Raw genomic sequence first — 14,225 nt, forward strand, 5'->3', positions numbered from 1 at the left:
TTTCCAGCTACACTCTTTTCTAAATCATATTGTTTCTTCTTGTAGGAAAATAGTTTTTCTTGCAATTCAAATCTATAACAAGTAATTAAATTCTCTTATGAACTACAATTTATTTTCTCTAAATTTATAGTAATTATTACTTATCTATTTTGAAATTTTGGATTAAACAATATTTGAAGATTTAAAGACTGTAGACTTGAATTGCTAAAATAAATGTAAATATATCCCAAATTGGGGCCAATAATATTTAGTAAATAACTTAATTATGTTATTAAAATATATATACAGTAAATTTAAAGGGTAATCTCCATAAAGTTTTATAAATGATTCCCAATTAAAGTGAATAAAACTGAGATACGTGCAAGACACAAAGAAAAACGGTGCCTGTTCTCCAGTTACGCGTAACAATCAACAAATGTCACCGAAAATAAAGTATCTATCATATTTCAAGCAGAAATAATAGAGACCACAAGTCATTTCTGAATTATAGTATATACCGTTTCGATAATAAGCAAATCTTTGTAATGTCAAAAGGATAAAAAGCATGACAATATTCATGAAAGATCAGTAATTATAGAATTTGTAATAAGAAAAGTGATGTTATCATCAGATCTATATTTGTAAAATATATTAAATCAACAGCGGAAAATAACCTAATGCAGTTCCCTGTGAAACTCCTGATTTAATTGGAAACTTTTGTATCCCTTGTGTAATTTCAACAATAACGAATTAACTCAGAAATACCAATTTTGTATGTTGCAATAGGAGCGCGGAAAATTTGTTTCGAAGCTATGACGACATTGATTATCCAATATAAATGGAAAATATATTAAATATAGGACTATAAATATAATTTTTATGTAATGTAATTTTATTCATAATCTGTTCATCAATGTAAACATTGAGATAATTAAGATTAGGTAGGTAATCTTTCCAGGTGGATAGTTACCATTATGATGAGTTTTAATTTTTAATTTGTAGGTTGGCTGTTGTCTTGTAGGTTAACTTCAGTAGTATGTTGATGTTCTGCGATTCCACTATTTTCTTTGACTGTGAATCTGCTGCTATCCTTAACACTGTCATTGTTCATCGACTTGGCTGAAGGTCCATATGCTGAACCTCATTGATTTCGATTTGTGATGAACGATGGCCCTATTGCTGCAAGAATCGAGAGGACTCACAAAGAGCCTGGCTTGACCAGGATTCGAACTGTTGCCGGTTCGATCATGGGTAGGGCGACTTAATCATTCGGCTATTAGTCGCCCACTACAAATATATGAATACATTTTTAAAGTTTCTTTTTAATAAATTTTGTATATATAATTTGCTGTTTATTATATATGCTATAATACATCAATTATTTTAAGGAGATTTTTTATAAGTTATATAGGGTGTCCCAAAAAGTTTTTAGTCAAATTGTTTTTTTTTTGGGTTGCCGCCATTTGTGCAGGCAAATTTAAATTTTGCGTTAATTTTGGGACACCCTTTAGAAAAATTATATTATTGCATTTTTATCTAAAGTTTAGAAGATCCTAAAAGTATTTAAGTATCTCTATTATGTAATGCATCTCCATGTAATAATTCGTTTATAATGGCTCTAATCTTTGGAATACTTGTTAACTTTCAAATATTATTCTTAATTAATTCATTTCCTGAAACCTTTGTTTGATGTTAAAACATAATTGCTGACTAATCACATATGTAGATAAGTTAAAAAAAATAGGTTCATGATGAGCAGAAGTTTTGTTTATAAACTTTAATCTAAACAAACATAGCTTCAGTATGCTTTTACTACTATGTTAATGTTATTGTTATTTGTCTTGCCGAGATAATATTTTTATTTTATTAAAATTTGAGTGTTGTATTAATTGAAGACAACATGTTATTCACTTCATATGAATACATATCAATAAAACGACGAATTTATATGGTTTGATTAAACACGAAGTTAATGTAATTCGCAATTTCGTTTATTTATTAAAGGCGGCATGATTATTAAGATTTAGGAAAAAGTTATGATAAGATTTTTTTATGGCGCGAAGCTGCTGTAATAATAAGGGACCGTTGCCCTTCCAACCACCCCGTTTAATTCGTTCTTCTTCTCCGTTCTCTCTCTCTCTCTTTATATATATACACGTATATATCCAATTTTTTTTTTATTAAGTACGCACGTGCTTCGTTTTCCACTTTCTTTTTTATCTTCCACCCCGCGTTTTTAATTAACTGAATGTTATGGCAGTGGAATCACAACGTGATGAAAGGGTGCGCCTTCCCATCGCTCTTCTACTAATCCCAATCGTTGCTGAACCGAAAACTCCTTAAACGAGAGATTATCGCCTCTATTTATAATAAACTAAACCACGACTGTTTTTATTTACGCATTCCGAGTCAATATTATATATCTACGCTAAGTTTATCAAGTCAATATTATGTTAACCTTTTAACATCGCAATTGTAAATGTACGTATTAAGAAAAAATATAGACGCTTCGATGTCTGTTAATTGATAAACAAACATACTAGTTTATATTTGCTTTATAGTAGAAAAGTGATTCGCTGAAATGCACGTTCGTTTTAAAATTTTAGTTTTCTACATTACGCATAGCAAATTATTCATGTTTCGTTACGCTGTGCGAATGTAGGAAAAAAAATATATATACTGAAAACATAGACGAATGTCAATAATGTAAATCTGGTTAATTGCTATCCGCAAAAATGAAGCACAGAAAAAAAAAGTTGGGTTTATTGATTTGCAATTGAAATTTGGACACGTGTAAAATAAAATCAGTGGAAAAAACAACAAATAGTAAAATGTATCTGATGACCGATATGACGTTCATAACTGTATGACATTATGTGCTATCCGGAAATGCTCATTGTTTTAACGTTAAGCTGGATCACATAGATATTGTATTATTCGATTCTGGTCCAATCGATGAAATATAATAATAACATGTAATCTTCTTTGACAAATGATTTGTTTTCATTTTGTAGTTTAGTAGTAAAAAGTATACTTATTTATAAAATTATCAAAATTTACATTGATTTAGGCATCAAAGATAATCTAATTGTAACAAAAATCTCAATTTATAACAAAAAAACTATTTCTTTAATAATATATTATTTATTATTATTATTAAGATTGTCAATAATTGCAATTGTTTGATGATTATAGAAATCATATCTAATATCTTTTACATGAAATTTTGTTTAAATTTGATGTTTATTTTATTAATAACATCTACAAATAATATACTTTTTTTAAAACTAATAAAAGTAAAGTTAATTCTTTGAATATTAATTAAAACGATATTTTTTAAATAAGCTTTCATTTCATTTTAAAAGTTTAATCCATTATATTGATAACATAAGTCAAATTCAATTTAATTTATTTGGTTTTTATTTTATTGAAGAATATATGTAATTAATAAAAGCTAGATTATTTTTTTGAAAAATTAGCATATTTAGAGAATTCAATGTTCAGTTAAGACAAAGTGTCTTAACAAAAATAAATATTAGAAATATAACTTTATATGTTAAATAAAATATAACATCTATTTTATAATATTCCCCGACTTACGAACTAGTTCCGTTCCAAAAGGTTGTTCGTAAGTCGGGAGAATTTTAAAAATGTCATAATATACTTATCTTAGCACACTTTACCATAGTTTTTACTTATATATATTAAATTCCGTATTACTGACTGCATAAATTTGGAAAAATAAATTAAAATAAACAAAATACTTACTTACAAATATTTTCAATTTAGACATCACAATTATTTAATAAAAAAACCACACAAAAAAACAAATGCGAGAAAACAGATAGTACAACTTCCAAAAATATTATATTTTATGAAGGAAATTATCAATTTTTGTTTGGATTTATTTTTATATATAGTGATAAAAATAAATCCAAACAAAAATTGATAAGTTCTTTCAACCTTGTAATAAGTTAGAGCTTTTACAATTTTGTTCTTAAGTCCGGGAGTTGTTGTCGGGGGATACTTGTTTATTATTTTTTTCATTATATTCTCATTATTATTTTTACTTATTCAATTTTATTACAGTTTTTCTTTAGTGTAATTTATATACAATTGCATACTATTTTTATACAAGATAAAACATGAGAGTTCAGTACTTTTAATCAGTTGGTGCAGTTTATCAATGAAAAGTTATATTTACCATGGTTATTATCTCAGTATTGCAAAAAGCCATGTGTATAGTTTCCAGAAATATCTTGCATGAGAGTTGTTTATAATCGATTTCTTAATAAGCCCAATGTCTGAACGCACTCAATGACTCACTTCTATAGATAACTAAAAATAAATACTTATAAACCACTTATTGAATCTGATAAATAAAGTCGATGGTCAGGATTATTATTTTTTTCCGTTTAAAGTAGACAATTTTCAAACCACTTAAAAATAGATAAAATTTATCTCATCAACTTATTCCCATATGCTACTTTTGAGTTGCAACTGATATGTACTAGGTATCTTGAGTCTTTTAATTCATTATACATTAGTTTTATTAAATCTTTATTTAATGTATATATCAAAAAATTGTAGTGGAGGTCGCAAAAATAATGTTGTAATAATTAGAAAAAATATCATTAAAATAAATAATTATATATTTTTCTAATTATACACAATGAAACAATGATTTTTATTAAGAAAGTTTAAAAAAAAATATATCCTGTGAAAATATATGAAATTAATTCGGAAATGTTGAAATTACTAGATTTCTATTACTATAAACGAAGGTTCTCTATACTTTCGTGAGTCGTTTAATGAGAAAGAATATACAATGGCCTTTTATATTTAGAATAAATTTGATGAAGATTTGCAATAAACCGGAAGCACTTACCTATTAAATAACACGGAGGAAATACGTGTGATGCAAACCTGGAACAGAAAAAAAAATATATATTAGTACAAAGAAGACTATTAGAAAGTTCCGCGAAATTAAATCGAGCAGTTGGCAGCTCGAGACAATTGAATTTATGATTAAAACTATGCATGCCCATAAAGCTATCTGCGATATTTAAATCGGATCATTAAAAGTCGAGGAACTATATAATAAAGTGTAATCACAAATTGAATAGATTTTCAGGGCAGGAAGCCGCTCCCCGTGCGACTAATGGAAAAAATCTCCTTTTCAGTGAACCGTTGGTGATATCTAATGCATTGTGAATGATCCCTTTACCAAGAACAGGAAACAGGACGCCGTTGATACGTTTTGAATGAATTAGAAAAAACAACATGAAATTGGTTTTAGAAAGACAAATTCTGCGTTGGGCTTTGCTCCTTTTAGATTCTAATTCCTTTGAATTAATTGAGTCGTGAACAATTAAACGGTTATGAGTTAAGTGCCTGTAATTACGCTTGGGGATCATTTCTTTAGGCTTAACGCATATTTAAATTGTTATGTAAGTGGCTTTTATTCACGCAAACCTTTCGTGATCTCAACGATATCGGATCTTAATGCATTTGAAAAATTTATTGACTTATGGAACAGATTTGCAGAATTATGTAAAAAAATGGATTTATGAAATATTTTCAATTGTATGCAACATTACAATGACCTTAAGAGAAAAACGTAAACATTACTGAAATTGCAATACCTGCTTAATACCTTTTATAATCTGCGAAGTGGAAAATCAATAGTAATCATTTGTTTTTATAGCACATCTTAAGTGATGCAATATATGAATGCAATATCCTCGTCTGTGCTATTATTTGCAATCAATATAAATACTTTCCAATTTTATAAGGGCACTCAATAAGAAGAAAACAAACAATTTATAGCTATTCGAAATAACAATGTAATTTGCAAATTGTAATGTATTTAAATCTTAACTTGATTTAATTTAATAAATATTTAATTCAAGAATAAAATAAATTTAAAAAAATGCTCGTTAATTGAGGTCAGTTTTCTATGTTGTCAATCTTGTATTTACCACATTTATTACTTAGATGTAGGATTTTCTTAATGGTCGAGCCTAGCTGATAAGAGAACATTAATACGACCCAAAACATAATCTTATGGGTAACTGACATACTTATATGTTAGAGTTTTTGAATGAGTTTTAAATAATTACTGACAAAATGTCAATTATATGTTGTAAATTCAATTTAGTTTACAGGTCATCAGAATACAGCATAGTGGCTTCGATAAGTCCGGATTCACTATAATCCTATTTCAAAATAGTCAAAACAGTCAAGTTCCTCGATTAGGGTTCGGTTTCAAACAGTCCGAGATCAATCTTAAGAGTTTAATAAATATCTATTAGATCAATGATTCTCTGAGCTCCTATTATATTTGAAGTTTGTTTCTATATTTAGATTTTAAAGCAAAAAAATTTTTTTTTACAAAGGTAAGAAGTTGAGAAAAGTAACAGTATATTTTGCTTTAATAAGAGAATAATTACAAGACAGATCAGTCCAAAAATTATATCAATTTACCTTATATTATACAAGGCGCGAAATTATTCAAGTATATTGAATGTATTACTTTGTTAATAAAAAGATAAAAGTACCTATTTTCGTTGTAGACAATAATATTATCTGTACTAATACGTCACTTTAAAACAGTCGTGTTTATTTGGAAGCAATTTGGTACCAATCTTTGAAGTGCAATAGATTTCACAATAACAAAGATCACAGTAAGCAATTGGCATCAATCATTTTACAAAATATACGCACAAAGATCAATCTATTCGTTTATTTATAAATTCATATTACAAAAATACAAGAGATTGAAATTATTAATGCAATAGCAATAAAAAATAGAATAAAAATCTACAACAATTTTCCGTCGTAATCTATAAATAATATTAATAATTTTTGTTAAAACAGTAATATACAAACAAATTAAAACGTATTTATATAATTGTAATAAAAGAAAGCTTTGATTAACTGTTACTGTTATTAAGTTATACAAAATTTGTAGTCGTTCCGAAATTGATTATTATTAATAAAATTAATATATAAACATCGTCATCTATAATTCTAATGTTATCATAGATAATTTTCTTTTTATCCTGCAAATAAATTGCACGAAGTGTGGGTATAAATGAAATGACCTAATTATGGCTTGGAGATGAGACTGAAGGAAAGAAACGAGGATACAAAAAAAAGTCAAGAGATAGAAGAGCAAAAGGGAGCGACATGTATCTATTTAGTTAAAGTAAATTGGAGATGCGATCAAGTTATTAGCGCAGAAGCATTTCCTTTGGGATGAAATGAAAATTGAATTCCAGATAAAACCGTGCTGCCTGGGCATTTTGCGCGCGCGCCTCGATTGTTATTGTTTCTAGGGAATATGCAATTTCCTCCTAATAGGTAATCCTTATCCGAGGAAGTCCTTAGCTTTTGAGCGCAGATACACACACACATATAGTGGGTCATATAAAACCAACCGGATGTGGGAGGGTTGTAAGGTCGACTTAACAAGGGGATCAATTTCCGGATGACGGGGAATATTTTCGCGTGTACACCAGGAACCGCATTATTGTCGCACACACATCCTCACTCACACACTATAGGTAATATATATATATAGTCGGAAGCTATGTATATTGGAATTCGCACACAACTAGGAAGCCGAAACCTACGGTTGGACGCATTTAGGGTTTCCGAAAACACGGCCTCTGTCGTGGCACAACTAAATTATCTCATCTATAATTGAATTTGGTGCACGCGCTCTAATCATTTCTAAGACTATTAACAAATTATTAATGAGACCCGTTGTCGTAAACTAACAAGAGATACCATTATTACCTGCGAGGGAAACTGTAACGTGAAAACAATGGGAACTTAAAACCTGCCACCGATAAGTTAATAACAAGCATAGGACATTTCCATCGGGATCCGTGCGCTCTATCAGAAAGTCTTTCTTTCCGTTGGTTTTCATGGCCGATACAAGCGATTGCTTAAGTATCCATCGGGAATGATTTAGTGCTGCAGTGTGATCTTCCTAATTTCGGGCTATTGTTCTTCCTTTAGACATGTGTGGGAAGTCCCACGAGACAGAATTTCATTTCGTGCTGTGTGGCTACGGACATTTATACATGTATGTATAGGATATAAAGAGTTGCCTCTTCTCAGTCTCGTTCTTTTTATTCATCAACTTTTTCTCTTTCTTTCACCATTTCATTCTTTATTTTTCTCCTTCGTCCTCTCCACTCCGTTTGTGGATGCTGTATACGCGTGTGTATGTGTGAAAAGGTTATTGACGTTGAATTGTGTCTGGACCTTTATCGCTCTCTAAGATATTTCACCGATTGCACAAGAAACTATTATTATTTTATATATCTGCTTCATCTTACTTCAGACTTACTTTTTAATGCGTTCTCAATCTACAAAACAAATTACTTTCTGTTCTCTGTAATGCGTTGGCATTACAAACACCGCACATAAACAAGTTACCACATTTCTGTCACTAATTTGATCTCCATTAAATTTACATCGAAAAGTTCATTTAACAGAAAAAAATACAATGAAAACGACTGCAGCAACAACATTTCTTAAAACGGTTTAACAAATTGTATAAGCAGTAATAAATCAAATGAAATTGAAATGTATTTTAATACAACATGCACCCACATTCTCAGCAATAAAATATTTTATTAATGTCATCAAAAAGGGAAACCGATTAAGATATAGTTTTAATTTTAGCAAAATAATCATTAATCATACTCGGATATCGAAATTTTGCAATTTTGTAACCCATTTACCATAATTGAATTAATGTTGAATTAAGAAGTTGATGGTTTTTCAATAAAAGATTTAGAAAATGCAGACGAAATTAAAGAAGTGGCTGACGTAAAAATATTAACAACAAATATTATAATATTTAATTTATTTTCATTAATATTTTTTTTATATGTTCTAACAAATATTTGATATTATGAAAAATATGGGATGTACTATTAAAAACTTTTATAATTTAAAAATCTAGGTTAGGAAAGATTATATAAGATTACATGTTGAGCTGAGCAATGGAAACTTTTGATTATATAAGAAGTATATTACTTTTTTATATTGTCGTATATTATTTATTTTACAATCTATTCCTGTGAACATTAAGTATATCTTATGGCGGTTGAAATTTTTATTTTTTTGATAAACTTTCCCCATGGAAGGTTCTTCATATTTTTTACAAATATGTCGGTTAGCTATCGTCTTGTTGATTAGTATATTGATGTGCTGCGATTCCACTATTCCCTGTCTCTGTGTATCTTTAACACCGTCATTATCCATCAACTTGACTGTCCATTCATGCTGACAAAGGAACTGGAATCGAACCATCGCGCACAAACTTAACCATTCGGTTAACCGTCGAACTGTATATCAAGTATTGAATATTTTTAATAATCAGATTATATTTTGTATTTCAACTACTACAAATATTTATAATTGATGGGTTGACATGAAACTAATAAATAATAGATTATTTTTATAGCAAATCATAAAATGCTATTATCCATAACGTCTATATATATATTTTAAAGTATATTGGTTGTAAAAACATTTTTTGTAGAATATGAATAATCAAAATGTACAAGCAAAAAATAACATCGAAAAAGTGCATTAGAGGCAGGTGATCAGAATTACATAGTATACAAAATATGTAAAAATGGGTAGGGAAATAATAAAAAAAGGACAAGAACGACCGAAACGTTGCGTTTGCTAAAAGCGTAAACACACAAAAGCTGTTACACACTGTATATCTGTAATTAAAGCATTGCGTAAAAATAATATTTACAGTAAAAATACAAAAACCGGGATGATAGAAAGCGGAAAATAAACGAATTCAAAATTTAATGTCCATTATTTGAACGAACCGGTGAATGTACATGTGTGTGTGCGTGTGTGTCTGTGGATGGGGGTGGGCTGCGGCTGCAATTATTAACCGTATTTTTTAACGAGTTTTGTATGAAATTGCTTCCACAAAGTGTATGTATATATATATATGTATATGTGTATGTATATACATGCACACAGGAAGCCACGAACGGAAGCTAGGGAAGAAAAACATTTACCTCGACGCCGCTTTATTTTTTTTCTCTTCCATTCGCCTCTTTTCATTAAATGAATTATTTACGTTACGCCCGTTGCGAAATACAGTGGTGTGTATAGCTAGGCCAAGCCATTGTATTTGCTTCTCGTTTTCATGGAAATAATAAAGGAAACCGCGACGACCTCCGTTACCAAGTTTGACAAAATGCTCCTCTATACGCCTATCTGGGGAATCAAAACATGATTCGTAAGATTTAAGATTGTGTTGGGAATCAAAGGCCATCCTCCTCCCAAAAAAAAAAGTTTCACCCAGACGCTCGGGGAGGCGGAGAAGAAGAGCAGCAACAGAAAGAAAGAAAAGAAAGACGACGGTGAAGAAGGAGGAGGACAAGATATGGACTAAGAAGAAGAACAACAAAAAAAAGAGAGAACTTGTAAAGGTTCCCATTGTTGGGACGCGGAATATTCGTCAAGGGACTCGAAACTTGCCCACGATGACTGGCGAGTTCTCTGCTAGGGATACATAATTTTTTACTTAATATACTTCTTTTCTTCTCGTCGTTTTTTTCTCTGCTTCTTCTTATGGACAGGATGCGTAGGTAGAATCCACCTGAACACGTTTTCACTTATAATGTACGGACACACCACCGCTCGAGAGAACTTTACATGAAAACAACAGTTACGACGTTTTCTTATAATTATCAAATTTCCATTATCCCGAGTCGCAGCTGGCAGCAGATCTCGATACCGTTTGTGGGTCATCCAAGAAGTGTGTGCATTCATACGAGCAATTAATTTATTTGTTGACGTGTCGGCAGTGTCGGGGAAAAAGGAATCCAAATATTTTCGGTGCACGATGGAAATCAAATACAAACAAGCTGTTGGAATTTCAACGAGTGCTGGTTTTGGGTCGGGTTGAGGAACGGGTTCCAAACGCACATCAGGTTCCTTCCTTGCTGACGGGTTTTAACGAGTTAATTATTTCGTTATTTGCCCTTACTACAATTATACTATTCAATCTTATTGTTTCCATTCAGTTCTGTTAATAATACTATAATATTATATTTATTTTAATCATATAATTTATACAATAGGAAATATTATTAATATAACATGACCATTATTTGTATTTTAAAGTATATTAGTTATGATAAAGTTAAAATAATACTTTTTTGAGAAGCATATTTAGATTGTTAGACATGAAAACACAGTTTATACCCTAAGGAAAAATAGAAAAGGTGCATTACAGATACATATTAGCAATTACATTCATTTGAATCCCTTATTATAGTTAATATTTTTGGCTTTTATACGTTATTGTATTATATACACATAAAATATAAATATTTTTATACCTAATTAGAATATATCAACTCTACAAAAGCTTTTTTATTTAATTGTTAATGATGAATTATAAATATAAAATTATATTGGAAAATCCTTTCTTGTTGTTTGAAGCTTCCAAAAGTAAGCAACATGTATTGCGGTTAGTATTTGTATAGGAGATGAAGATACCTATTGCCAACTCGGGACAAATAGAATGGAATTCATGCAGAATTGAGTTGATTTTCTACAATAGCAAGACTTAACACAACAGTTATTGATACACAATTTAAAGATTTTATGGCAGATATGTTTATTCTTTAGATAAGGTGAATATTAATATTGTCAATACACATTATGTGCATGTAATAGACAGTAATTTAATGAATACACGATAAAAATATAATAAAGTATCAATTAAGCTATAATTTTAAATTACTACATATTGGGCGCAAGGACAAATAAATATTTCCTACCAATTTGCTATTCTGAGGATGAAGTTGCTCATAAAGTTTTATATCCCGTTTATTGATCTGTGCTAAACTAAAATATTTTATGGTCCTAGTGCCCTAGTAAACAGTCAGTATTGAGTATTTATAATAATCATATAACTCACAGTACTTCACTTTTCATTAAATTAATCATAACAAACTAATATAGTTTCATCATTATAACATTTAACGTATCTTAAGCACATTCAAATGTTACAACAACCGTCACTTTTGAATAAAGTAAATCTAACGACAATTGGAAATTGTTCAAATAAGTGAATATTATTTATAATCTTATTAATTGATCTGCAATACGAATCTATACAATTCAAAAATAGAGATATACATTATGTGGAACAAACAATTTTATACTATACATGATAATTAATTTTCCAACCTGGCAGAAGACTTTGAGTTAATAAAACATTTTAAAATAAAATAACAATTTTCCAATTTAATATTTATTAATTGTATAAAGTAATTATAACATTCATATAAAATGAATCATTTGTCAATTAACAAATATCAAGTTTTTATAGGAATTTGTATACGTTAAAAAAAATTGAATAAATATGTTTTATAATGTAGATTAATTACTAAGGTCCAAAGGTTCTTAGGTATAATTTGTTGCTTAATACTTCTTAGAGAAGTGTATGTAATGTGAAACTTATGAGACTTTTGTGAGCGGACGAGAATTTTCATGTTAATAAGTGTCGGTAGTTAGTTTTCTTTGGTAGTGCTGCTTAAATAAATTGCTATTTCTAATTTAGTTTAATTTGAAACTGGGTATTTTTCGATGGGGGATAATTAAGAGATAATTTGGGGGAAACCCACATAAAGTGATTTGACAATAATTGGCTGGGAGAGCGTTTCCCCTTTATTGGTCCCCAAAGGAAAGTAGTAATATATGGAATGGGTCAGCCGAGTGTATTATTACAAGGCATCTTTCCTTTCTGGACTAGGACACCGTGGGCATTAATTGGTTTCGTGTGTGTGCGCTCTTGAGAGAGTGAGTAAGGACGGACGAGGCCGGGTTCTGACGGGTTCCTCCTCACCAACACTGCTCTGGCACCGGGTACCGAAGCGGCTGGAATGCTGTTCACGAGTGAGAGTGCGCTCGGGTCAACTACGGGGTGGCAGCGGAAGGATCGGAAGGATGGGCGGAGGGAGCGTGAGGGGAGCCCTCCGCCTTCCTCCGACGCTAGCAACCCGCCGCCCCGGCTGCTAGAGGTCTCGACGAGGGGGTCACTGGCCCACGACTATTGTCTGACCACCCCCGTCCATTAAAAACACAGGCCCGTAATCGCATTTATTTTACCGGGACGCTCTCTGCTATGCGACGCCACTAAAGGTACAAGCGGATCCAATAAAGGGCGAACAAATAAATCCCAATTTGGTGCGCCTTTAATTGTCCCATCCCCCATCTCTTAGAATTCAGACATCTAAGTAAATGTAAAATCAAATTAAATCCCCGCTTAAAGATACACGCGAACGAAATAAATTGTTTACTTGCTGAGTATATGAATACGTGGAGCAGATGAAGAAAAAAAAATAGGGGCGGAGATGGAAAGCGGCGAAGAAAAACGGTATATAAATTTACATGTTTAATGGGACACTGATGAATTCACTAACAGAACCAGTACCGTATTAATATGGAATACAGAAATGGAGGAAGTCCTCGTCTAGACTGGCCTTACCCAAACTTTTCATTCGTGGGTTGGTCGAAAATTATAAAAGGTACAACCAAAGAAACGAAAAGGAAAATACCGAAACCAGCAATTTAATTTAAGGGAATTACCCCCTAAAATTTCCATTAATTTCAAATGAGATCCAAACATACATTTCAGCATAAGTTGTCAACTTAAAACCTAAATGATATTACTACTATGTATTAGAAGAAAGAAATTCAGACAATACATATGAATGTATATTAAAACTGGTTATTCGAGCAATTGACCTCGTACCATCAACCAGACGATCTTAAATAATGTTGAATATCAATTCAAATAAATATATGCTACATTCATGAACATGGGAAATAATACCTAACAGACGTACCAACTACTAACATCTAGTGTTTTATAATGTGTGGTTACTAGCATTTGGTTATAAACTCTGATATCAAAGAATAAGTATACATGGTATGATTTCATGAATAACATATATAGCTTATATATGACGCAGTTGTGACGTAATAGGTGCTTGACAGTAAGGAATTCAAAATAATCAAATTCATACACGGATTGACAGATCGTTGTATGATGTAATGCAGTTGAACACGCAGCTATGTATTGCCAAGCGTAGGATACATTATAATAAAATGTTTGTTACTTTTATAATTCAATAAATAAATACGTTATAAATGTTTATATATGTATAAACCGACAT

General features: G+C 30.6%; 1 protein-coding gene across 1 annotated transcript in view; it reads right to left on the reverse strand.

Moving 5' to 3' along the window:
- LOC108567654 (brain tumor protein) overlaps window positions 1-14,225 on the reverse strand; it is a 204,142-nt gene that overhangs the window by 86,678 nt on the left and 103,239 nt on the right. Inside the window, exon 3 of the mRNA XM_017928251.1 lies at window positions 4,868-4,905. The gene's annotated coding sequence lies outside the window, so the exon portion shown is untranslated. The remainder of the gene's footprint in view (window positions 1-4,867; window positions 4,906-14,225) is intronic.

Source organism: Nicrophorus vespilloides, unplaced genomic scaffold (genome assembly GCF_001412225.1).
Source record: "Nicrophorus vespilloides isolate i.1.1-1 unplaced genomic scaffold, Nicve_v1.0, whole genome shotgun sequence".
NCBI classification, from domain to species: Eukaryota; Metazoa; Arthropoda; class Insecta; order Coleoptera; family Silphidae; genus Nicrophorus; species Nicrophorus vespilloides.